At 37.1% G+C, this 27125-nt stretch overlaps 2 long non-coding RNA genes across 2 annotated transcripts in view; one reads left to right on the top strand and one right to left on the bottom strand.

Annotated features, from left to right (window-relative positions):
* Nucleotides 1–266: 266 nt before the first annotated feature.
* The window catches only part of LOC134515412 (uncharacterized), a 199484-nt gene continuing 172625 nt past the window's right edge, over nt 267–27125 (bottom strand). Inside the window, exons 2-3 of the long non-coding RNA XR_010070981.1 lie at nt 22006–22092; nt 267–471 (exon numbers count right to left, since the gene is read on the bottom strand). This is a non-coding gene — a long non-coding RNA (uncharacterized LOC134515412). The remainder of the gene's footprint in view (nt 472–22005; nt 22093–27125) is intronic.
* On the top strand, nt 413–6441 carry LOC134515411 (uncharacterized). The gene is made up of 4 exons (XR_010070980.1): nt 413–507; nt 5284–5447; nt 5573–5692; nt 6197–6441. It is a non-coding gene; the product is annotated as an uncharacterized LOC134515411 (long non-coding RNA).

The raw sequence follows: 27125 nt of genomic DNA, 5'->3' as shown, positions 1-27125 counted from the left end.
GGAAGGCTAAAAGGGTTTGTTTAAAGCACCTGAGCTGGCCACGTTCTACAGAAAAAACCCTACACTGCCATTTAAGAGGACTGCAATTCTCACAGACTACATGAGCTAGCATTAATTAACCTAATACAGACTCAGCACAAGCACAGCAACTAGGGTTCAACGAGACTACAAAAGTCTATGCCAGACTCCAGGCAAATACTGTAGGATAGCCAGCCTGGATTGCATTCAGCACTATGTGGTCACTAGCAGGATACAAGTTGGCTAATTAAAAGCTGACCTGGGTACCTTGTACAAAGGGCTGTCATACGTCTAGAACGTAGCACAGGCAGATCCAAAGCTGGGACTGGAACTGTAGAGCTGGCTCCGAAGTGTTCTCCCACAGCTCAGAGGCAACCAAGCAGGCACACGCGGCGAGGCTATTGCACACATGATGGAGCTGTCGTGGAGATGGAGCTTTTACACCTGCAGAGCCTGCCAAAATAATGTAAAAGGGCAAAAGGGAAGGTGGTAAGTCTAATCAAAGACAACGTTTTAAGCTGAATAAAACACTTAACTGCATGGAAAATTCCATTAGGTTGATTAGATACTTGCCTTAGGGCCCTCTTAAAACAACTGTTAAAAAAAAAAAAGATAGCTGTTGCAATGCGGCTTAAAAATATTGGAAAAGCAGGAAATGGAGCTTATTAGAGCTCAAATTAGATCCAAGATTTATGTGAAGAACATTTGGCCTCTTTAAAAGGCCTGCTTAATCCCTAGATGGTTTTTATTGTTTCTATTATTATTATTTATTTATACAGTGCCATAGGTATACATAGCACTTTACAGACAAATAAAAAAAAACACGGGTCCTCCCCCAGAGAGTTTACAATACCTGATCCGGCAAAGAGTTAAGTACATGAGTAACTTCGTTTGCAGGACTAACCTCCTCTGGAACCAATGAGATTTTTAAAAAATCAACTTATTGACATGATTATCTCTTCCAGATCAGACCCTCTGCTCTCAGTCATTCAGTCTCAAGTCACAGGTGTAGACCCCATCCCAGGTGTAGACCACCTCAGTTTCAGTAACTTCCGTTGAGCAAATATCACAGTAGTATTTTGTTCCAAGTTACGTATGATAAAGATAAGCCAAAGCAACAAAGGGATGAAGCTAAACTGTTTTTGTACGGCTACGTTGGCTTCACCGAAAGTCTTTTACTAGTATTTGTAATATTTTTGCAACTGGAGCAGCAAAGTTAGTCAGTGATTGAGAAACAGCTACATGACAGGGTTTAGTGCAAGACAGGGGGAAGCTGCCTTTTGTCTGTGTTCCTTCTTACTGTGCACTAGTGTTAACGAGCTGTTGCTTTAGGGACGACTGGCCAGATCTCTCTATCTGGACTCTAAAACTACTGAATTTGAACATTACTACAGCACATGTATTATATTTCAGGTATAAACCTGAACTAATATTGTATAGAAGCGTTCTTTTTTATTTTACTTTGCAAAAGAAGCACTTCTGGTTCCCATTGAAAAACCCAATATACTGTCGGGTTTTGTTTGGAAGATACGGGGACTCTATTCTCCTTCTTACTGTCCTGATGCCCCTATTTCTGTGAGTGCAAAATTGGAGCTACCTCAAGCTACTTCTCTTTTGGAGGGTAGTAATGACTACTCCAAATGTGCAACCCTATTTGCCTGCATATAAACTTTTAATAATGTTCATTAAACTTTATTAGAATTGTACGTGCAGCCAGATCAGGGTTACAAATTAAAACCTCAATCCTGCAAACACTTAAGGAGCTTTATTCATGTGAGGAAAAAAAAAAATTCTTTCTATACTCATGCGCTTAAAATGAATCTATAACGTAAATACAATGCTATTTTGTTTTTATCCTGTGGTATTAAAGTTAAAAACATATAGTCAAGGAAGAGTCCTAGTGCACAAAAAAGAAGCAAACGACTCCCCAGCTTTTTTGAAATTGCACCTTTTTAAAAATTATCTTTATGTGGAAAAAAACCCTCTGGTGCAACAGGCTTGGAAAAGTCAATGAACAAATGAAGTATGACTGTATGCACGGAATTACATGCAAAAGTCCTAGATGGAAGAGACACTGAAGTCTGTAGAAGTTTTGCGATAAATTCTACTGGCAAAAGGATCAAACCTATAGAGCCTGATACAAGAGCCCAGTGAAGTCAGCAAGGACTTCCCCATTGATAAGCTTTGAGTCAGATGCAGAGCGACCAAGGGAACGGCACAACTGCAGGCAAAGAAGCAGACGCATAAGCCAGAAAGAGGTTTTAACGAAAACAGATGTGAGTGCCATAAAGCCAAGGTCAAACTCCATCACCAAGACAAGTGTGTGTGAGAGAGTTGTATCTCTTTTAGGGCTAAGTACAGTATTTATGATTATTCATTTATCTTGAAACAAAAGGTAAATTAATCCATTTATTTTAAAAACCATGTTTTCATCACATTGAGTAATTTCCTTTGAAAAAGAAAAATGTTTCCTAAAACCATTAGCAGTTAAACTAGATTTTTTTTTTTGTTTATATCTGAGATGAGACTGCAGATCATTATTCATGCATAATCTGATTCCAAATGATTCCTTGTTTACAATTTGTTTTGTGTATTTTCTTATGTAAGCAAGAATTAATATACTTGGGCATGGAAGAAATATGCTATATTATCTTTTATTGCATTTCTTTAGAACATGCCATACATCATCTTTAACTCCCCAATGACATTCAAAATAGCCTGAGGAAAACACAAATAAATACACATATAAACAAGGACAAATACACTAATAGGAAAATGATATAAGATACAGACTTGCATAAAGGTATGTTAATAATGTGTAATGTAAGCAATGGAAATTATAATCTGACTCCAAATTTTTGAATAAGCGTAAACCGTTATTCAATGTTTGTCCAGCCTGGATGATAAGCAAAGTCAGGGCACTGACACACATTCACAGCTCGCTCTCCTACAGCAACTAGATGACTAAACCTCAGATCTTCCATTTCGATTCCTCCGTGTGGAAGACCCCATCACAATTAGCATACTCTTTTCTAAATACTAGCACCCTCCAGTGTGCACACCCAGGAACATACACCCACCCCTTGCTGCTCGGTCAGCTTCCTAGCGCGAGGACTGGAGCCCTCCGAGCAGGAACATGGATCAGATGCGAAGTAGCAGAGGTTTTGGTACAAACCCTGGACTGCATGATTCTGAATTGTGGTGTTCAAGGAACGATGGAAGTGTGTAAAGATCTGGCAATTCTGACAGAATAACTCAGATGAGAAATCACTGCGAAAATTTGGAGACTTACCTTCAGATCCACCCTTTCTAACTCCATGATGTTTCCTATCCTCATTAATTTCTTCCACCTGCGATTTCTTTACACATTTTCAACTAGCTTTACATGAGTGAAGGTCCCAGACCACCTTGACTTGATATAACTTACTTGATTCTTTTCCTTTTGACTTTGTAATTTTTACCATGGTGAGTCACAGAGCCTGAAGCCTTTTATCACACATAGACAGGCATCTCCCCTGAATCCTTGAATTCCTTATTGTTATTTGTGAGGAAAAAGGGACAAAAGTCTTTTTTTTTTTTTTCCTCACCGCAGATATGAAAGAATATATCCATTACAATAGGTGAATTTAGAGTATGGTAATATTCAAAAGGTTATGTCCCACATAGGTAATTTCAGTTCAATCCTGTGCTTCTTACTGCAATATAGTTTTGATATTTCTTGTTATTTTGGAATTTGAGTATATGGAATGACAGGAAAAAAATTTAATGTTCAGAACGCCAAGACACTGTTTCTCCTTGAGCAGTTAATAATCCGGGGGTTTCTGTTTCTTTTTCTCTTTTGTCATCCTTAGTCATACTTATCTTTCTCTCTCAACTGTTAGCTTGGTTTTTATCTATTTTTACTGTGGTGTTGTTTTTTTTTATAAAATATTTGCAGTTATCATTGATTTCTACCTACATGTAATAGTATATTTTTGTGGCATTTTAAGAAATTGAATTTCATATGGTCTATCTTTCCAAACTGTAATTTTGCAAAAGTAGTTCTCAAATTCACATACAGGAAAGATGAAACGGATAAAACATCTCTGAAGGAATTATATATGGCAGTAACTAGGTTGTAAAGTTTGACCTTATGAAACAAGTAATGTGATGACCATTGGAAACTAGACCATTGGAGGTCTATAGTATTTCAGGCCCTGCCACAGCGTCCCTCTGAATGCTCCTCAGAGATATAAAAGCTGTCTAACCCGTCTTGCAACTAAAATTAAAGTTTATTCTTACTAATCTGCTCACAGCATCAGATTCTAAGGGCAGCTGTGACTCAAAAAAATCCAGGCCATATTCATCTTTGTGGAAGATATCTAGGTACCTCTTTTGCACTTCAGAATTTCTCTTTCGATCTAAGGTTTAACAAGAAATCAAATATTTTATTGTAAATTTGTTTATAGTTAAGAAAGTATACTTCTCATTGAAACGTCTGATTTATATCACTGCAGATTTTGCCAGTAGTGTTTTCCAATGTGCTAAAATCAGTCATACCCTCAAGTAAGTACTGCAGATCTTCAAAGATATTTATGAGCCCAAATTCTAATGATTTACTGCAAAGTAACCACACAGTGTCTTTCAGGATGTGGATTGAAATATCGTATGATTTTTACTAATAGATTAGTTTTGATACACAGAGTCTTAAGTAATATAGCTGCTTTTGAAATCTGTATCTTTGGCATGCCATGACCAAGAACGATGGTGCAACGTGTTGACCGCACTTTATAGCTAAATCTGTCCCTGCAGGTGAATCTGAGAGAGACACGTGCATCTCTGAAGGTAAATCAGCTATATATTGATTTATATAAATCAATAACATCATGCAAAAATACATAGTAAGAAAACAGTGCCAGGGAGCTAACTAACAGGTTTTGCAACCTGTTTTTTATACTTAGATTTATCAATAAAGAACCAACACTGTTTATTATCAGGCACATAAGCTTCAAAGCTATATTTTTCAGTTATACAATTTTCATGAATATTGTCTCTAACCAAAGTAGCCTCCTTGCTGATTCATGTCCTGACATGGCATTTCAGAAGAGGGAGCCAAATTCCCTGACTGTTTTAACGAAAACTGTTTGATTGATCATATCTTAACACATTTTCAAATGAAAACTCAGCTTACTTTTAACTCTAGAATTGTGATCTGTTTGCAGAATATTAAAACCTCAATCTTCTTTCCTCATGAGAAAGGTCGGTATAATTTTATTCTCTTTTTAGGATCATGGCATAATTCCGGTTGGAAGGGGCCTTCGGAGGTTTCTAGTTTCTAGTTCTGCCTCCTGCTCAAATCAGGGTCAGCTATGGTCTGTAAAGACCAGTCAGGGCTTTATCCAGTTTGGTCTTGAAAATATCTAAAAACGAAGACTGCACAACCTCTCCAGGTAACCTGTGCCCCTGCTTGGCTGTCCCTGGGGGAGAAAGGTTTCCCTCCACCTCCAGTCTGAACCTCTCTTGTTTCTACTTATGCCTGCTGCCTCTTGCCCTCCCACTCTGCATCACTGTGAAGAGTCTGGCTCCACGTCCTCACTAAACCCCTCACAGGCACTGGGGGCTGCTGTGAGGTCCCCCCAGAACCTTCTCTTCTCCAGGCTGGATAAGCCCCAATCCCGGAGCTGCTCCTTGCATGGTGAGTTCCCCAGCCCTGACCATTGTGGTGGCCCTCCAATGAACTCACTCCAGTTTGTTGATGTCTTTCTTGTTTTCTTTGATATTTACTAACAAACAGCAGCAGCTATCACAAAATGATAGGCAAAATAGAATCCCAGAAACCAATATTGTCTTCTGATTAAAAAAATATTTTTTACAAGGCCATGATGTAACTGGTAGATTCTATTCTGAAGTCTTATCACCGGCACACTGTATTTCTGAGTTCACTCATTCTTACCTTTGATATTTATTAGTGTCTCTGCCTCTTCTAGGCATTTCATGACTTATTTGTTCACAAGTCACTTGAGAAAAAAAGTTGACACAGTAATATTTTTGTACTTCAAAGTAATGTAGATAATGGCGAGATGGTGCTTATTACAATATGATCACTGACTTGAATTCCCTAGAACAAGCATAATTCCCATTCTTGTCCTCCCAGGAACAAAGCGGTATATTCAATTTTGTTTTCGGTTCCTAATTGCAGGAATGTCCAACTGGAAAATGCACCTATCTTCAATTATGGCACCCTTCTATGCTCCTGACCGCTCTTTTCCAGTGATTTAACTTAACTGCAGCAGAGAGAGGCTGGATGAGAGCAGTGAGAGATGACATGACATCTGCCTGAATTAACAAAATGATAAATAAGTACAGTAAGTCCAGCTGAATGGATCAACAAATAAGTAGAACTACGTTTTCCCATAGCTGCCTAACATAAATCACAAGAATTCCAGTCTTCAGAAAACTCTCCTTTAAAACAAGACTAATTAATTTCACATTCTTGTTTTTTGTACATTAATACCTTTTATAGGTCATTAACCTCAACAGTCTTTTGACTTTTCAAGTTTTAACGTGTCATATGTCTTTAATAAATAACTGCTAGGGTTGTTTCTTCCACCTTATTTCTCTCCTATTCACACCGTATGTACTTCTACATATTTACAGTTATTACAAATGCTGTGCCTGTGTCTATAAATTATTAAGGACTGTCTATATGAAAGATGTTCTACTTTTTTTTTTTTTAATTTCACTGATTAATACTTCCATTCACTGATCATGTATCAATAGTTTTAACCAACTCTCTTGTTTTGTAAAAACAATGTAAAAATGCTCACAACTAAATGACAATAATCTTTCCTTTCATTGTAACACGTACAATGAAGAAAATTTTGTTTGTTTGTTTGTTTTTTGTTTTGTTATGTACCATGTTTAGAGCCGAGAAACAAGAGTCTGGAAAAATAACTCCCATCCTTGATTTTGCCATCAGCTTCCTTTCTGATCTTGACCATATCAAACAAAACCCAGGCTAAACCTTTGCCTTCAAAGTTTCTTAATATTTAATTCTGATACACTGTATGAGGGACTGAAGTTGCCCGTCAGGGACCCTCAGCGCGGTCACATTACAGCGGCAGCTTGGCTTGCCTCCTGCCACCCCAGAGGAAGTGAAAAAGAAATTTATCCACACAATGGAAAAGAACCATTGAGGACGGTTAAGAAGCGTGTTTTCTAGGGCTTGGGTTAAGGATTTAGCTGGACGAGAGCCAGGACTAAAAGAACTGCAATAACTCCAGATTGTAAGTCTCAGCTGATTGTCCAGGGGGTTGGCTTAGCCCAAAACCACTCTGACTTTTGGCAAAACCTAGGTTCTGTCTCTTCATTTAAATCTCATTAACAATTCCAGAGACATGATTCTTAGAGAAACATCACCAAAGAAGCATGCACAAGGAAGAAAATGTGAGGAAAGGTAAAGGGCTTTTGACAGATGAGCTTCATGATCAAGCATGTGCAAGTAATAATGGGGAGTTTTAAGACTTATGTGACCTGGACTGACAAAAGCTGGTAAGTAAACCTCCCTGGTATCTCTGAGAGAGGAAGCTGTAAGAAACTCCATATTTGAGAAGATTTATGATGCTGAGTTGAACATTCTGAAAGTAGACTGAAAATCTTGGCAAGGTCTTCATTTCCAGTACTAAGAAAGAAGTAAAGAACTGGACCTGCTCCCTAAAACTATTCCCCCTGCTGTTTTCCTACTTCATTTATTTTCCCTGCAGAGGCTTGGGCTTCAGCTCCACTCTCTAGATAAAGCATATCGAGAACAGATGGGCTAATATGTAATAGCAACATCAGAGTGTGCAAACCTGTAGATGTTCTCTGTGAAGAGAACCAAGTAATCAACCAAGCCTCAGTGTTAAAACTCAAAACATTCTCTGATTGGATATTCCGGCTTTTTGCAAGCCCTGCTGAAGCTGCAATGTCAGAGGGGACAGATTTTTGTTTAACATTTACTGATTGATATTTAGTAATTTTTCTATTGCAAACATAGGTGCAAGACTGCCAAGTCCTCCCGTCCATACCTTTCACTACACTGCACCAGCACCAGCTCCTTAGCTGATATAAACGGGAAAAGCATTCATGTCTCCAGTATTCATGTACAAACTGAAATTACGGAGTAATTCATTCACAATATTATGATGGTTCATAAAGAATTCTTACAAACTAAGTAAACTGCAAGTGGTTTTACTTTTTTTTTTTTAATTTCAATGTTAACAAATCCCATTCACTCCCACTCCTTCCAGACTCCTTTCCTGCTCCTTAGGACTCCAGTGGATTGTAACCATAAGGGAAAACTCCAGCACTTACTCAGTGATTGTGGTGTGGTAATACCACTTTTACACTTAATGGCGATAACAAGAAATGATGAAATTGAAGGATATTTTCAGGATGAGTCAATCTAGGTCTCAAATCATATTTTCTATAGCCAATTTTCACAGTTCCACATCCAAGAATGTCAAGAATAGGATTCTTACAACAACACTTTAACACCTGTTGGTATGTAACTACTGACACAGTATTTTCGCAACAGACCTCTAGGAAAATAGGAATGGATTTTTCATTATTTTTCATTTCTAAGAGGCAAACTGAGTAAAGACAGAATAAAAACTTCCTCCAAGAGTTATAGCATAAACTGGATCAAGAACAGGTGTTCTTGAAACTCTTACCTCCTTTAATGCAGATCACTAACCTTTTTTTTCTGAAACCATTCAGAGCTGCCCAGGTATTGTGGGCTGCTTATAAACCCGTTGCTCTTCTGCAGCTCTACTATTTCTATGCAAAATGGTAGAATTTAAATGTATGACTTTCACCACTGCTGTCCATACGTTGTTCTTTGAAGTCCTTAGTTTTGTTTAATATTAGATAACTGAAGATAATGTTCATAAAAGTCAGTAATACCACATCAAACTACCCGTCTTCAAGAAAAGACCTGTTCCACTAAAAGACATTAACGGAATCCTAATGACACCATTTTGTTAAGAAGCCCTCTCAATTCTTGACTTAAGGGTGTTTCAGTGTGCAAATGAGACCAAGAAATGAGTATTCTTTAATACAAACTCTTCTCTGCTTTATTGGTCCCATTAATGCCCAACCCAGCGTTCACAGAAGCGACTGCTCAGGGAGCTTATTGAGCACCAGCAGAGGGAAAGAGGGACCATATCGTATTCCTGTGGCGCTCGTCATGTTGGCCCACACACTGAGCACCTTCTCAGAGAATCCTTCTATAAAGTACAGATACACTAGACGGATCTGGGGCTAGTCACCTCTAAAAAGTGAAAACATATAGGGACCTGTAAAAGATACTTACTAATTTTGTATGAGGCTGGTTGCTGCTGCCCAGACTGCTACTGTATAATTTGGAGGGTAATCTTAGCCAAATGAAGAAGATATTTGCATTTTGCAACTGACTGGCAGTAGTCTAAACAAGAGATTAAGATGACTATATAATTTCTTTGCTCCTTCACCAGAAACAACTGTGTTTATATTTACCAGAAATCTACATTAGCATTCATTCCCAAGTGAAACTGTTCTACCCTATGTATCAGCTGGTTTAGTTTCCCTAAAAGAAAAAGTTAATTTATAATGGACTATTTCTTTGACTATTTCTCTAGCCCACTTAGGCCAAGAATGATGGGCAAGACTGATGACTGTAAGGTTTTATCTATACAAAGAAATGTCAGTATTTTTTTTGCTGCAAAAGATATGAAATCAGAGCTAGTAAACTCAGTCTGGTGGTACGCACACTCTGAAGGTACATGATGTACAAATCTCCTCGTGAGGTTTTCTCCTGAACTGTTATTGTCCTAGTGTTCATGAGCTGTAAGTTAATAAACATTTACAAAAACTGTTTTTAAACTGAATATATGACTACTTAGGATAACTGACATTACTATGATTAGAAAAAATTCCAAATTTGAATACAGAACTAACAGACATGACGGAACAGAAATATGACAGATGAAATGGAACCGGGGTCTATTTCTAACACACAAAACCCCTACCATCTTCCTATCAACATGGTGATTAAGCTTTATCAGCCATACGACAATTGTTGCCTTTGTTTATTTTTTGCATTGTCAAAAATGGAAGCTGCCTTTCAAATGCAAAAATGTAAAAGTCACCGTAATTAAAGGAATTGCTACAAGTTCATTTCCGTGAAATTGAATTTAAAAAAAATATCAAAAAAGGAAAAGAAGGAGGAAGGAAGGAAGGAGTTTAAAGCCTAGATGTTTAGACAGCCCTGCAAGCCCCCTTGTGACCTTACTCTGATATTTAACAAAACATTAATCTTCTTGCCAGCAATTATAAAGAATACAGTGATGTAGCTGGGGCTCAGTGAGTGAGTAATAGTAATTCCATTGTTCTCTTTTATTTATGCCTTGGCTGTACCAGGCAGATGAGGTAAGTTGGGGCTTTTTATATGTTATTATTCTGAACTGGCAATACATAAAGGCTGATTACACAAATATCTGTCTGTTTCTGAAGCACTGTTTCACACCTCCTTCCAGCTCATGATCAAAGCGTTTCAACATTTTATTATGAAATCATGAATCCCCCCTTAGTTTGCATATGAATTATAGTCTTTTTTTTAAAAACACTGGTGTACAACAGTGACAGTGCCTTTTGAACCAAGGAACAAAACAAGGTGTTACACATTACTTCTTGAAGGCAATGACTTGCTGAATAATTCTGTTTGTTGGAGCACAGTCCAACCTCCCTATTGAATACAAAAGCCTCGAGACCAAGGAATTTTTTTCTGTGAAAAGGCCAGTGATTTTGTTTCACTTGTAAGAAGAAAAAAAAAAAAAAGCAAGCAGAGCGCTATTAACAAGTTGAGAAAACGTTGCTACGTAGCTGTAATTATAGCAAATCTAAAAGAGCTTTCCTCTGTTTTTCTGAAATGCGGTAGTTATACTAAATGTTGAAAATAATTTGATTATTTAGTTAATAACATCCCACATTCTGAAAGGTTCTAAGTGAGTTCCACATATGTGCCCTAAAGGGAAGAATGGCCAGAAAGGCAGCAAAGCACGGCCCAGTAAGGTATAAGCTGGTATGTCCTGCACCTACTTCTTAGGAGAACTGTTGTGGTATCTTTAAGATTGATGCTTACTACATTTCAAGGATCAAACTCATGATGCTCAGTCTTTCTAGTTCAGAAAGAGGAGGGGTTAAGTCACCCACACTGATTTTTTACCCTCTAAGAAATTTGCATTTCAAAGTCTCAGAACCATGAATCAGGGATAAGGTTTCCACTGACTTTTACAAGAACAACATCCAGTTGTCGATGCTTATGCTAAGATGCATATTCCTGTGTGACATACATACCTAATGAAATGCCAACAGTTGTTCTTTTACATATACCATGTTTTCCTTCACTGTAGTCTGAAAAGTGTGCCATTCCTATAAAATTATATTTATATATTTATATTCTAAAGATTTTTCAAGTTTGCTTTACAGAATCCAAATATTAACTGGGAACAACCTTATGAATACAAAGGACATTTTATTAGGCTTTACCATCGGTGATTTGCAACTGTTCATGCCATTTGTGCCACTTCAGTCAAAGCAGGATTTGGTCCATAATTATTGACCTTTTTTGTTTGTAATGCCACCTTCTCCCTCTGTTCACTTCTCTGTATTGGCAGAGACAGATTCAGCTCATCTCTAGAAATCTGATAATGTCACCAAATCAAAATTTAAGGTGGGAGGGTAAAGAGAAATTGCTTCTATGTTTCATTACCTGCCTAAAGAATGAAGGATTTAAGCTCTGATCACCGCACTTCCACGCAGCTATACAGTGAAAGATCATATAGCCAAGGCAGCAGCCTAGCTAAGAATACTTGGTTTGTTAAAAGATTTTTTTCAGATCATCAGTAGGCGGCTGAAATAATTAAACTTAAAACAGCATTTGTTTTCTGAACAGCTAAAGGTTTAGCTTCTTCCACTGAATGGTATTCTCCTCTCGGAGTAAACCCATGGAGGTTATCCAAAAGCAGATTCAACTCAATGGCAGCAAGCGTAACCTGGCTGCGTACGACTAGCGGGACTGCAGCGCTGGCGCTGTGAAAACTCACACGTTTCTTGTCATGTGAAATAATTCCTTTTGCCAGCCAATTCAGTACATTTGAAACATTTTGCAAAACTGGCTACCGCTTCAGACGTTCTTTGTGAAACAGCTTTGAATATGCATCTTTGACCTCACGATCGGTTCTTCAGTACAGCCTAGAGCGGGGGTAGATTCTGCACATTAACAAAACTGCTTTTTCTATACCAGCATATTTTAAAGCGGAACAGAATGGCATTGCATTCTGTCAGACTAACAACTACCTTTTTATCAGTATCAATACATTATTACTGAAATTAATTAATTCATATATGAAAACCCCTGATGGTACTCAATCTCCTTGTGCAAACTTAATAGAAACGCCAGACCAAAAAAGGAGATATCTCTGTCTGAATGTCAAACTTCAGAAAATAATCCATCTGCTCCTATTCACAGACAGACAGGCCATGTCTCCGAGCACCACGCTCTCCAGGCATGAGACACGAACTCACAAAGGCAAGAATTCAGAGTTGAGCCTTAAGCCCTGTTCATAATTTGTTTCATTGTTGCAGCACATATGAGATATGTAAGACCCCCAGCAGCTTGGAAGCTCCTGCTCTGTTCCCGCACAATAGGGGTGAGTTAAGGATTGCATTGTGTCCATATCCCCTCAGCCTGGTGCCTCTGTAAGCTTTAAAGAAGATATTTAATGTTATCTGAATGAGGTTTTATGACAATGTTGAAGAAACAAAATAATATTTGGGAAAAGTAATATAATCCTCTCTCAAACTAAAATACATTAAAACTGCCTCAATATATCACGCAACTCATTATGTGAGGTTACAACATTCCTCTGAGCTATGAATTTACATAGTACTGGAAACCATGAAAGATAAGAAAAGGCACTTGTAGCCAATTCTGTAAGAAAGACATTTTTTAATTTGAGAAAATATACTTTTTGCAGGACAGATACTTATAAGACCAACCTAGTAAATTTCTACTTCAAAAACTAATTTTATGGAACAAAATTTATCAAAGCTAATGTTATATAATGTGGTTTTGCCCATTTTTTACATTATTATCTTAATTATTTTGTAGTCTTATGAATCCCAGAGTTTATAGGATAGATATTGCATTCGCCATACTTTAATGGATCACAATGACAACTACTTTTAGAAGCATTACTGTATCACATGCACAGAATCCATCACCATGGAGTATTTAAATAATATGAAATCCATACAGAACAGTATCACAACTAGATGCAGTTATCAAAACAAGCTTCATTTGAAAAGCTTAGAAATCCTCGTCCTTTACCTCTTTTCTACTTAACAGCGCTTAAGTGTTTAGAACATGTGAACCTTTCTGTAAAATTTGTAAAAACAATGCTTTCAATATTATCAATTAAGCTGTAGGTTGCATAAAAATTTGGAGTACATCTTGAGGCACTCAGAATGAAAAAGGCTACCTAGGAACAAAATGGTACTGTTTTATGCTGATGCAATTAACATATTTTACCATTTGTCACGTTACTGGCCCATGTGGCCTTGTATTCTCTGCCTAGAAATATCTGATATTTTTGCAGGTTAACTAGAGGTAAGAGCGTTCACAGTTCTAGAGCTCTAGGTCAAGATGACTTTTAGGTCTCCCAATACTGGAACACATAGAGTATTTTAGTTAAGTATTGCTGACTCAAGGACATCTTTAAGAATGAAAAAAGAACCGCAAGCACAGCACAACTAGTAGAAATGCTAGAGTGTGAGTTATCTTAATTTCAGGTTTCTGAATTATCAGGGCAAAAGCGCTATAATGAGCTCTTATTACCCAGAAGTAAAGTTGCAAGTAATAATGGTTTAAGAAAAATACTGAACAAACACAGGGTGGAACAGCGTGTTCTCGGAGTAAAATAACCTTCAGCTTCCTTAGGGTAGGTAGAAGCAGTTATACCTTTCCTTTGAGTACTGCTGCTACCAGAACCCTGAAGGGGAATTAGGAGAGAGCTGGGTATCCTTCTCGTTTGGGAAAGTGGTCAGGGAAAAGTAAAGGGGGAGGATATAAACATTGGCTGATCAGCACGCACGTATCCTATTTTGAAATTTTTCTGAGAAATTTTGCTCTTTTGTTTCTCCAGCTGCACAGTTATTAAACTTCTGCTAAAGTGGATGAGGAAGAAATGTTATTTTTTAGCTCTAACGTGGCATTCTACACTTGAGACTGTTGTGCAAGATAAGCTTAGCTTGCCTTGCACTTGTTGCTGCCATGTGGAATTTAGAGTAGCCTTTGACTGGTTTCTTCTTTCATATTCTGACCCTACAATTTCCACTTGTCAACTGTATTTAATACACATTTCCAAACTCTGTGGCTCATGTGATTTTCTTTTTTTCCACAAATTTTCTCATTACTGTGCCATTTGCTACATTTCTGGAATTCATTCACGTGTTTCACACTGATTCTCAGTTTACAAAGCCATTTTGCAATACCACCTAAAAATATGACCATGATGATGATTACAGAAGCATTTAATGATTTTTGTAACTTTGAAACAAGATGTTATGGTAAGACCTATACATAGTCTCCGGTAAGAAAGTACAAACCTGAAAGTTCAAAAGTTCTCTCTTGGCAACCAATCTCAGAAGCATGTAGAAGATCAAACACACTGGCTCAACAAAAATTTCCACTAGAAATGTGAGGTTCTGCTCTTGGGCACACTTGGACCATCATTCACAGAGTCCACAATTAAAGCATTCTTTTCCCTACACCCCCACAGTTTGAATAAACTTGCACCTCCAAGCACAGCTGGTCACTCCTCCTTTCCCCTGATGGGTTGCACCTCTTTTGCCCAGCATATGACGGAGCTGGAACCCATTCCTGAAGTCATTTTAACCTACTTTTCCCACCTTCTGGATAATTTTGGAAGGAAAAATTGTCTTCTACTGAGGCTACCCTACGTTAGCCTAGCCAGCTCTGGTATTATGACTCACAGATCTTTTAACAAATTAACAAGCAAGATCAAGGCACTTAAAACTGGGTACCATATCGATGGTGGTAAAGGCGCTGTATTAAACAATGACGGAGCTAAGCCCTGTTTATGGGCTAGGCCAAGATCTATGGAGGTACCAAGGTGCCTAATTCCTCTCCAATTCAATGAGATTTCAGTTTTTAATTCCTACAGTCTGCAGCTCAGAAATATTTACACAAAGGAAATGAGATGAAACTTGGGCTCCCATGCAACTTCATGTCATCTTGGGTACAGAAATGACTTGGCAAGCACACAGAAGACAACACCTGACTGGCATAAGCAGGGAGGTAAGCATTAAGTATGCATAAGCCACAATTACACTGCTGAGCAGAACAACTGTTAAATACTTTTAAAAGTTAGACTCTGAATACGTACAGAAAATGGCTATGGGATTAGGCCATATACAGTTTTTGAAGATATCTTTTGTCTCTGTAGCATCTGTTCTCACTATGAACTCATTTTCTTATCTATGCTTGGGTCCATTTCTTAAATCTGAATACTTGACAAATATTTCCACCAGCTTACATGGATAATCAAAGCCTGAAAATAATACTTTCAATATGGTTACTTCATTAGGAAAATAAAAAATACATTTGCACTATTTCAGTGCTTCGGCTTCCAATGAAATTTTACATTACTTTGTAAATAATGCTAATATTTATCTATATAATCTCAGCATCTTTAACAAATTAACAGTAAGGAGTATCAGTGAAAAGCAAGTTATATCCACTTGAACTAAGTTAAGATGCTATTTATATCTGATACACATTCTTCCCAGTCATAATGGGACTGATGTAAGACCATCACTTCAGTCAGATATTTCTCTCTCTGAGACATTTCCTTGCTCTCTGTTGCCAAAGTCTATCGTTAACTGTTCATAAAAGGTCTTCCTAGAGACTGATATGTTGCATGGGGTCCTTAACACATCTCTCTATTCATGCTGAGATCATATCTACTGATTTTCTAGCTCTTCTCCTCCAGGTTCTGTGCTGCAGTCCCTTCCTTTTTGAAGTTTCTATTTTCATAGATGACCATTACTTTCTTATATTTAATTCCTCCTAAGTGCTGTAATTTCCCAAATGTTTTTAATTCCATAAGCTGTTTCCTGTGATCTTCTCCAGACTACTTCTCAGCATGGTTTTCAGTTTTCTCTGGGGCTATATTTTTTTTTTATCCACCTCTTCCTCTCCTCTCTCTTCCCTCAGCATACAACAGCACTGGCCTCCTTCAGCCATAGCTCATTTGTCTGTTTAGCATCTGTTTGTCATTCATACCCCTTGATGTTATAACACTCATCTTTTTCATATTCTCATCTATAGCCCACTGTGAATACTTGCACAATGCTTTAGAGTCACCACAGAGCATTTCGTTCTATTTCTTCTAATAGGATATTTGCCTCCTTATCTTCAATAGTCTCCTTCTTCCTCAGGAAGTTTTAATATTGTCATCACTATTTTAAATTTACTGTTTCCTGCAGCTGATCTTTAATTAGAAAGCTGTAATGGGACAGTGTATTTGCAGAAGCCCCGCTTGTCCAGCCTACAGATATAAGAATTCCCCCCTAAACACCGAGTTTGTCAGATGCCAAAACGCAGGCCTTCCATTACTTTTATTACACGCAAGGAAGCCCACTGAAAATATCTTGATTTGTCCAAATAGTCAGAACACATTAATACCAAAAATAAACCCGTATACTTCATGAAAAAAATGCACTAACTTTGTAGAATTAACTTTGGGCACAACAATGGCCAAAATTGGTACGTAGTGGGCATACTCTTCGAAGTTTTACCTCTGCTGTTTCTCTATACAGCTATGAACCAATGCAAGCTGAACAAAGTGAAATTTTTGCACAAGGTTCTGTCCTGAGGCTAAATGAGTTTTGTCCATTGCTCTGAAATTATTGTAATCAGTATTTATTTTTGACAAAACTTGAAGGCCAGAATCATATATCAACGCCCAGTTCCGACATGAAAAATACACCCATTTTTTATATAAAAGAAGAAAGCCTACAAGCTATGCATCTGAGAGATAAGGTGAATACAAAACAGATGAGGAAAGCCCAAGGTAACAGTGAGATGATAATGGCTAGTGTAATAAGCAGGGCTACTGCACCTCAACCACTTGGCTATGATTAAACTAATTTAATAACTGCTACCATGCTAAGAAAAGGAATTAATAGCAGAATGGTAGTTTATTGTCTTCTCTCTTCTGTAATTTACTCAGCACCAAAGTATTTATTAGAAACATATTTATTGTGTACTCACTTGTGGACATGCCATATGTTCTTCTACTTATGATGTAATAATTTGTGTTTGGATTTTTTTTTAAAGTGCTGTATAAAAAGACTAAAGCTGAAACTGGAAAAAGTCACTAGATATCAGTGCTGAAAGTGAGATCAATTTCATAGGAAGAAATTCATGCCTCTAATGAGAAGTTTGCTGTAATGAAATGAAGGAGATCAAAGCTGATAGAAAGCAAAGCTATGTAATGAAACAGTGATTTAAGAAGCCTGGGACATTCATTTTATTTTCATTGTAAGATAGGTTACGTGCCTTACTGTTTGGTATTGTTTATTCTGGTGTCTGTACATGGTTTTGATTATATTAATTAGATTATTGGCCAAATTCTAAACTGTTGTAAATCAAAATTGCTCTTCTGACTCCAGTGAATAACGGTGACTTATACCAGCTGATGATCTACGCTTCAATGTCTTACAAACACAGGATAAAGATTTTGCAAAACTTCTAAAAAGTTTGCTTGTTTGTGAAAACGTTACAATTTATTGTAGTTTTGCAAATGGATAGAATTTCTTGCTGTAAATACTTTAATTAGTATTATAAAATGAATTGAAATTTAATTAAAGATGAAAAAAAGCACAGTGGAAATTTTTAAAAGGACAAAACCAGCAAGAAACACTCCCAGATTTGAATGCCATTTCAACAGTAATCTGAACCAACATCTGAAACGTGTTATATAATTTTAAACATATACCAAAAATTATTTTCTTCCATCTTAGAGCAAGTGCAGACTCAATAGTTGTTCCAAAGCTTTTAGTTATTTTCCCCCTTAATCTCTAGACGTAAACAAACAAGAATGCTAATTAAAAATGTTACTGCAGGCAAGAATCTTGTCAAAGTAGTTAAACAGGGTTAGACTCAATCAACAGAAGGTAGGGCAACCTCTAGAGAAAGCATTCATCACGTAAACACATTGTATTTATTCAAACAGTGATAATCCAACAGTTTGAAACCGATGCCTTAGTACATTATTGAAAAACACTACTGTTGCTCTTAAGAAAAACAAAACGTGTTCACCTCTTTTAATGTATATAATGATCATGGCACATTTGTGACACTAAGTAGCTGGGCAGGTTTTATTGGGGATTGTTGTACCCTTAATTTCCTCATTTCTCAGAGACCGTTGTCAATGGCGCCGTGTGCAGTTTCTCCACTGTGACTGCAATTTTACCAGGGTTTATGAAGCGTCAAGTACAGAAGGGAAAAGGTAAACTTGATTTCTAAAAGGAGGTCAGACTAGCTTGTATGCAAGCACAGTTAAGATGACAAGAGCTTGGCTGTTAACGTTCTTTGAAATAAGGCATGTAAATTCAACAGGTTTTACCTGGGTACATCTAAAGGGCTGGAAACCAAAAGCATTTCTCATGGTCTGAATCTGGCTACACATCCTTCCAGCGTTCCCTCTAGAAGGTGACCTAAGCATTTGAGCAGAGAGAGCTGTGGTGCTATCACAGCCTGTGTGGTCAACAGGCCAGGACTTTAAGGTACATCATGGGGGCACTGGCTTTCAAGTTCAGACACAGTCAATGAGACTTGCTTGACTTCAACTTGGAAAGCATTTATCTATGTGAATAGTCCAAAATGACAAGAACTGATGCCTCTTGAATGCAAGAAAGCTCCACTGAAGAAGGAACACCCTATTCTGTGAACCCATGAGACCTATGACACTATTAATTGAGGTCTCCATGAAAATCAATAAAATCCCTAGCGAAGATGATCACTTTATGGTTATTCTATTCCAATGGCACACACTGGCCCTGAAAGGTCTTCAGGGATGCAGAGAAGCTGAGAGTCTTCAAGGGCTGGAGATGGAAGCAGACACGGCTGGAACCCAAATGGACTCAACAGGATTCACAGGAACCCAGGGCTTGAGACACAGCACCACAAGGTACTTGCTCCGCAAAGAGCCCGGTCCATTGCTATTGGTGGCAATTATGTTAAATAATCCAGTTTACAAATGTAAGAGTTCCATCTGAAACCTTTTGTCTATTTTGCTTATATAAAGAAGCAGTTCCTCAGTTTAAATAAGCACTAAAAGTTTGAAAACTTTCTGATAGTCTATTTTTATTTACCATCTCATTCTATGTCTCTCTGGCAAACGGTCTCTGCTATGTCTACACACAGAGGGGAACACTCCTGCAGAAAGAGTGTGTCCAGGTTCTTGATGCTCTGGATTTGGTCTGGGTGTTTTTCTTCTGATATACAGTGTTAATGTCTCAACGGCTCTGCAGAATTGCCATTGGTTTTTCAATTGTTATTTTGTCACTTAATTGAGTATAGGGTTACGTAGTCTCTCACTGTCTATTTTTGCATTGTATTTTTAATGAGATTGCTGATTGTACTTTTTACCTGTAGAAAAAAAATCTAAAAGTCTGTTTGACGCAGTGCAATGATGGAGAAGTGCAAAAGGAGCATCGGTAAAATTTACCATTCAAATAGATCCTCATATATTCTGCGATACACTTTAATACAGTCACGGCAGTCTACTTTATATTCAAGACAACAGTCGTTCGGTAAGTTGAAACTTTTTTCACAGATGCCTTTCATCTGACATAATTTTGAGTAAGTTCTATCTGGAAAATTATCAGGTTGTGTAGTATTTTAGACTTTCCAAAGCTTCATTTCAATGTATTTGAAACAAAGCTAAAAAAAAATTCACTTCATTTCACATTCCTGTTTTTGACTTGTGGGGCAATATCCTATTTGTATATTAACGTATAGTTATATTACAAAAAGGCAAAGCTGACTTAATAGTAAAATAAATATGCCCATATGTTCAGATAACTAAGTGAAATTCAATTGTGTCCGTGTCTGTATATTTAGGTAGCTACCTTCAACAAAGAACCTACATGCTACAGTTAGTAATGTAATGAGGATTTGTATAGATGGGGGAGCTCAATATGCAAGTTCAAATGAACTTGTGTTCTTCTGTAATTTATACTTTTCTTTTTAAGACAATATGTTCTCATGTTTTTCCAAGAATAGATGTATAACTTAGTGTTTTGGGCACTGATCCATTTTACACATTTCCTGATCTGCCCTTGTGTTACTGGAAAACTTATTCCAGGATGAAAGCTCAGTTTGTGTAAGAAATAAAATCAATTCAATTTAACAGAAATGACTGTTGCACAAACACGTGTATACTGTGTTACACACAAAGGCTGACATTTATCAGCACAATTTATAGAAGCAACCAAATAAACTCCTTCTAGTGGACCAAATTTCTAATGGGTATATTTGTGTAACATTTGCATCCAACTTAGAACAGCCTGCGCTCTGTATAATGTTTCAAATAGGAGTGCTAAACCGGTGCATTTCTATCCCATTGAACTAAGATTTTATGAATCTGGCAACAGTTTTGGAAGATAATGTACTTGCTAGCCAAAAAATCCATTCAGAAAATAACCTTACTCCTACTTTGATGTACAAATGTAACAACAGACTTCTTTAAGAAGGGATATGACCCATCTTATTTTTACATGTTATATTCTTTTTTTCTAATGTCGAAGATGTTTATCTTAGTGAAAGGCTTCTCCACAGATTATATTTTCCTTCTTTTCTTTCTAGGCTACCCTCAAGATGAATGAACTTTATCTTTTCAGGAAGTTAAAATTTTTATTTAAAATGTGAAATCTTGTTGAGTCCCAGGGTTAAGTGCATGGTTTCAAAGCTGATGTGCTTTGAACATATGGCTCTCTTATTTCTAGCTATATTTAACATTCTTTTATCTTGAAACATTTTGTTCAATTTCTCAGAAATGCCATTTGTTTAAAAACGCTTTTTGAGGATCAAGTCTCCAGAAGGACTATCTCTTTCCTCTATTTATATATGGGACACAATCCTGGCAACAATTTAACTCCAGCAAGCTGGAGAAATTCCACCTGGACTAAATGTCCCACAATCAAACTGTCGGTGTGTTCCAGAAGGTGGTTCACTATCAGATGGCAATGGAAAGTATATTGCATTTCTCTTTGCATCAAGGGAAACAAAAACATTTATGAACAGGTTTTACCTCAGGGGATGGGCATACCTTAATCCACTTTAAGCTTGTCCTTACTCTCCGAGTGCTTTATATTGCAATTTTTGCTAAAGCGCCCCAGGTCACACTGGGATTCCTACTGAATCTGGAGATAGTACACTTCATTCTAGACTATATACACTTCATTAATACTTTTTTAAAAAAAACACCACTCCCAGAAATCTGCCTATTAAATATTTCAGTTGAGGGATCAGGGCCTATGAGATACAAAACCTATCATTTCAGTGTTTTCAGTGTTTCAGAGATACTCAGAAGAGAAATGCTAAAATGTGTTTTGGGGAACCATGCTACTTCCAGTATCACTGGGAAAGAACGAATCCTGAATAAACATGAAGCGTTTTGAGAGCTACAATAATGAAAACACGTACAAACTTGACTTCAAGTGTGGCTCGTATGTGCCATTTCCATTAATGAAAGTGTTCTGTTAAGCAATCTGGATTATATCCAGAGTGTTCACCCCTAAGAAAAAGCAATCCCTCTTGTAGCAGTGATATTACATAACAAGATAAGGCTACTTGATATATTAAAATTACAAGAAATAACAACTCTTGAAGGTACTTACAATTAGGATACTGTTAAAAAAAGCAGAATCGAGTGGCACATACTTCTTATCCCCTGAGTCCCAATCCAACCAGTTCTGCCCTTATACCTGCACAAGAACAGAAGAAAAATGTGTAAGGTTTGAGTGAAAAAGTAGGCGTCCAACCTGGGCTAATCAGACACATGGACGTAGCAGCATTCTCCCCACTTGCAGATCTCAGGGGAATATTCTAGCCACCGCCTAGATATCTTCTGTATCAACTCTCTTAACTTCTCCTATTAAGTTTTTAATTTCTACAATTACATAGAGGGTAATGTAGAACTATCTACATTGTAGATGGATTCTACAATCTATATTGTAGAAATATTTACTGGAACAGAGATTCAAGACTTGCTTTCACAAAGGAGGGGATAATCCTAACATTCAGTATTCTAGTGCAGAGGCAGCTCTCTTGCTTAGACCAATCAGTGTAATCTGGACACAATTACCTTTTTTCAGGAAAGATTTATTTTTAAGGAAACTAAGACCACTGTATGAACCTTTCTGTTTTTAATGAGATTATATTTTCTGAAGACAGACATTTTTCTCAAATGATTCTTAATATTGCTCTACAAAACAGATTTGTCATATAAAAGGTAGCTACAGCAAATTATCTGTTAAAGCATGCTGCACGGCCCCTTACTTCCTGGAATGTTCCACTGAATGTAATAGAAATACTCTACTGGAGAACTACTACTCAGGATGAATAATTGTGAGACTCTGCCTACCATATATCTGTCATGATCATCTAAGATAAGTGATATTTGGGACAATGTATTCCACTACAGACTTCTCACAGAATACCCAAACTGCGTAAAATAGCAGAAACCTTACAAGAGCTGCAGATAAATAACTAAGATTGATTATCTAATACCATTAGGTCTATTACATTCAAGTGCCTTAAAATTGAATAACAATAATAATTTTTTAAATTTACAAATAAAATGCTAAACTAAGGTTACAATAGCATAAAAACAATGATGATAGACTACTGTGATGACAGTTCCAAAGGGATGTGAGATTTAAGTCTCTGCTGCTAATACTTTTATTAAATGCTAAACCTATACATCGGAGACTTCCGATCATGAAATATATTGGCATTTACATTAAAGAGAGAGAGCTACTCATAGACGTTACTATTTATAAATGATATCTCTTTTATGTATATACTACCAGAATTATTTGAAGGAATGCTGATATTGAGAAATGAGTATTGATTAAAAGAGAAAAACAATCACCAAGAAAATGAAGCATTGAAATCAGACCAAAACATTAAATAAAAGAATGAACAGTACCGCTAACTTGGAGTAGCACTTCCTAAGAAACACATACAGTAGCAAAATCTGTTTTAATTGCATACGGGGACTTTGCCTGGATTATGCCCAGGCACATGACAAACCGCTACCAAGTCCCCTGTTGAGAGTGAAGGACAAAAAGGGCTTTTACTTGGCTTGTTGCCACTTTTCTCAGCAACAAAAAGTAAGTCACTAGTCACAAAACAAGAGTCCCCTGGATCAAGCCAGCCACCCCCTAGGGAGGCTCTGGCTGGCAGCAGTTCCAGCTTCCCAGTGCCCAGCACTGGGGGCTGCCAGCTCTTCTCCTTGGCACCAACTAAACTGGGCTCCCCAGCTGTCCCCTCTGTTTACCTCTCCTCCACATTGCTCTGGATCACCACCTTCCTTTTAAAAGATATTGCATAGCAAAGAGAGGCCGTTTAAGACTCCAAGTCATTAAATATTCTCCTGATTATGGAGTTGTCATATTTTATGTTTCAGAATGGTATGAGATTTCATTGCCTCTGGCAAGAGCAATGTGTACACGCCTACTGCATCACGAGTAGGCACAGAGTCATCAATGGTTAACTGACTAAATAAAGGACAAAAACTATCACTGGGACACAAGCAAGGGTCATAATAAAAGATCTGGGTGGGTTCTAATTCCTTAAGAACCTACAAGGCTTAGAGATCCTATGAGAAATGAGTTGTATAGTTCTTGTAAGCACTCAACTAGTATATTTTGAACTTTCCACAGATGTCAGCAAAGATTGATCATCAAATAAAGAGATATTGTCTGTCTGGTGAACAGAGAACAAGAAACAAATCTCAGCTACTCAGAAACTCTGTTTTAATGACAAATGGAGAAACAAGCTACGGAAGAGATCATTTCCGGTATGCATTTTGCAATACTTTTTTACGTATCTTTACAGACAAGGGGAGGAGTAAAATAATTGAGTGTCACTTGCCACCATGATACCACCACACAGACTTAGCCTTCCTCCACCTTCCAAATTTCTAACTTGATCACACTGTTGCTGAAAATGACATTTTATCAGTTTCCCCAAGAATCACACAAACGTTGAACTAATGCCTAGTAAAGAGCGTTCACTGGGGCATTATTCAACATTTTGTACACTTGCATTGGAAACCGTTCTTCTGTTTTCTGGTGCAAATCTAAACCTTCCTTGGCTGGAACAGAGAATCTTATCTCTGGGTTGGTTTTCTATAAGAATATTCTTGCTTTTTATTTTATTTTTTTTTTTTTTTAGTTTTTCAATTAATCTCAGGAGAACCATATTTGCTTTTCTTATAGCACTGTATTGGTTTCAGAACTTTTAAGATTTATAGTTCTCCAACAAATTTAGCAATATCACCCTTGACAGAAGATAAATAAAACAAAGGAAAATTATTATATGACTTCTAGATACATCAGAAATAGCGTATCAAGACCATTAAGAAATTCTTAACCTTATAATTTACCTATTTTTATAGTAATATAGGATTTTTCTCTGCATTTTTATCACCACTGCCCTATGAGAAAACAGCTGAATTGAACTACCTATACTTTCCCTTGGAATTATGTCTGAAATGTTTATAAATAGTTGATAAAATTTAAACTAGCTAGCACAGCGAACACTGTTTTATGTTTGTAACCCTATCTAGATCATCATTGCATTGGCTTCAGATAGGAAAAGATAGTACATGAGGTTTTTTCATAACTACAAAAAAAAGATAATATAGAAAACCCCAATAGAAAGGCTGTAGGTTGGATTTCCCTGCTGTAATTAATAACATATACAACAAAAGTAATGTTAACTCCTTTAAATAACCCTGATCTCACCATTATATTTTATGCCTTTGTTTCAAAGTGTCAAGAACAATTTAAATATAAATAATAAAATGTAAAAATAAAAGTTAAGAATAAAACCAAACATCCCAGGATCTACGTCTTTAATGGAAAGAAGGATGAGGAATAAAAGAAAAGACCCACACACTTACACAAACACTGTCATCTCCGGCTGGTTAAATTGTTCGTCAAAAGGGAATAACACACAACTTCGGAGTAAGCGTTCTTTGAAAACGAATCAGTTCCAGGTCTTACACAGAGATGCTAATGTAACGTATCCCAAATATGTGTGTTTCATTGGTTTTGTAATAATATATCCTCACTCCAAAAACAACGCTATGCCCAAGTGTTTAATTTAAGAGACCTTAAACACATGTACTTTTTTAGGGTTATTTTTGGAGAACTTCCTTAAAATTTTGTTCTGTCGGTTTCTTTGATTTTTTTTTTTTCTTTAAATGGTGTCCAACCCCCAAGGCAACCTTAATAAAGTCAATGAAATTATACAGGTGGAAAGGACAAAAATGCAGTCTCTGGATTTCAAATAGTGGCGACATTGGTCACACCATTAAGCCTGACACAAGAACCTTTTAATTTAAATGTAATCTCCAAAAGACCAAATTACCAGCAACATGTTCTCATTAATTCCTGTAAGGGATGCTCAAGCTTTGACCCTTTATTGTTCTCCTTATCGAGAAGTGGCTGAGTCATAGTATTAATAAGCCATCACTCATTTAAGTGGTCATTCACTGCTGGGCGGGGAAAAGATAGGCTCATCCTTTTGAAGTGGGAATAGGCAAGCAAGGCTGCTGTAATAGGCTGTGATTATTTTCACTATGAATGCTCCCCCAGCTTTCAAAAATTAAAAGGAGCACTCATTTTCCTGCTTGAGTATTTCTCACACTGGCAAAAAATGAACACTTTGAAATGTAAATGATTTAATCTTTGCAAACCCCTGCTTCAGAGGGAGGTACAGCTTCATTTACAAAATGAAGACATTTTAGGAAATGATTATCATTGTAAAATTGAGGCCAGCAGGGAGTCTGAGTTCAAACTCTTAGAATATCAGCAGTGTAACAAGTTTGATCTTCCTTACTGCATTGCTTGCATTTGCTTCTCCGGGTTCCAGCAGAGAGCCATTGTCAGTCAGAACTTGTTCCCACTCTTTTCCCTTGGTTAAATAAAATAGTTATGCTTATTATTTAGAGTTAGTCAGTCCAATAAAATTCAGGGCAAGACTAAAAATAAAAAAGGAAGTTCAAACTTATTTTGGTTAATGTAGACGCTATCTGCATATTCAACTTAGAACTTTAAAAGGCTGACAGTGCTGAAGGCAATTTTTTATTTCTTGTTTTTTATGCATAGTTCAGGCAATAGCATTGGGTAATGTCACTACACTGTCCTATCAATGTTTGGGAAGGAGACCACCCATAACGGTGAGAGAATATTTCATTTAAAATTTAAACATTAAGTCCTTAATCTCTCTTCTGCAACTTCCAACTAGAATGACAATTATTGTTGGTGGCATTATGGGGTTTTATGGTATCAGTCAGGCTCATTATGAACTGGTGGAGATGACAAATTTGTATCACAAATGATAACAGCTACCATACGATAACAGCCATTGACACGAACTACAGAGTCTGACCAGTACAGACACCTTCCCTGCACTGATGGGCATTTCAGCTGGAAATGATGGAAATTTATTAGAAACAAGGATCAATCTGTGTGAAGCAGATCTCAGAAGTGAGGAGTTACAATGCTATTGGTGATCTTGAGATATAAGTTCATCACCTTTTAACTAGTGTTATATTTTAATTTTCAGCGGAGTTACTTATCTCTGCCATTCCTGAAGAGCCATTTCTGTCTCCCAGCCTGATACACTGAAAAGTACAGCTTAAAATTAAAATGTCAAAATGCCAGTTTCCTTACAAAGATCCTTGCTACACCCCTGAAGCTACACTAAAAAAATCCTTCAATAG

The sequence above is a fragment of the Chroicocephalus ridibundus genome, chromosome 4, assembly GCF_963924245.1.
Source record: "Chroicocephalus ridibundus chromosome 4, bChrRid1.1, whole genome shotgun sequence".
NCBI classification, from domain to species: Eukaryota; Metazoa; Chordata; class Aves; order Charadriiformes; family Laridae; genus Chroicocephalus; species Chroicocephalus ridibundus.
Note: the sequence above shows the minus strand (reverse complement) of the source record. Positions and strands in the feature narration are given on the sequence as shown.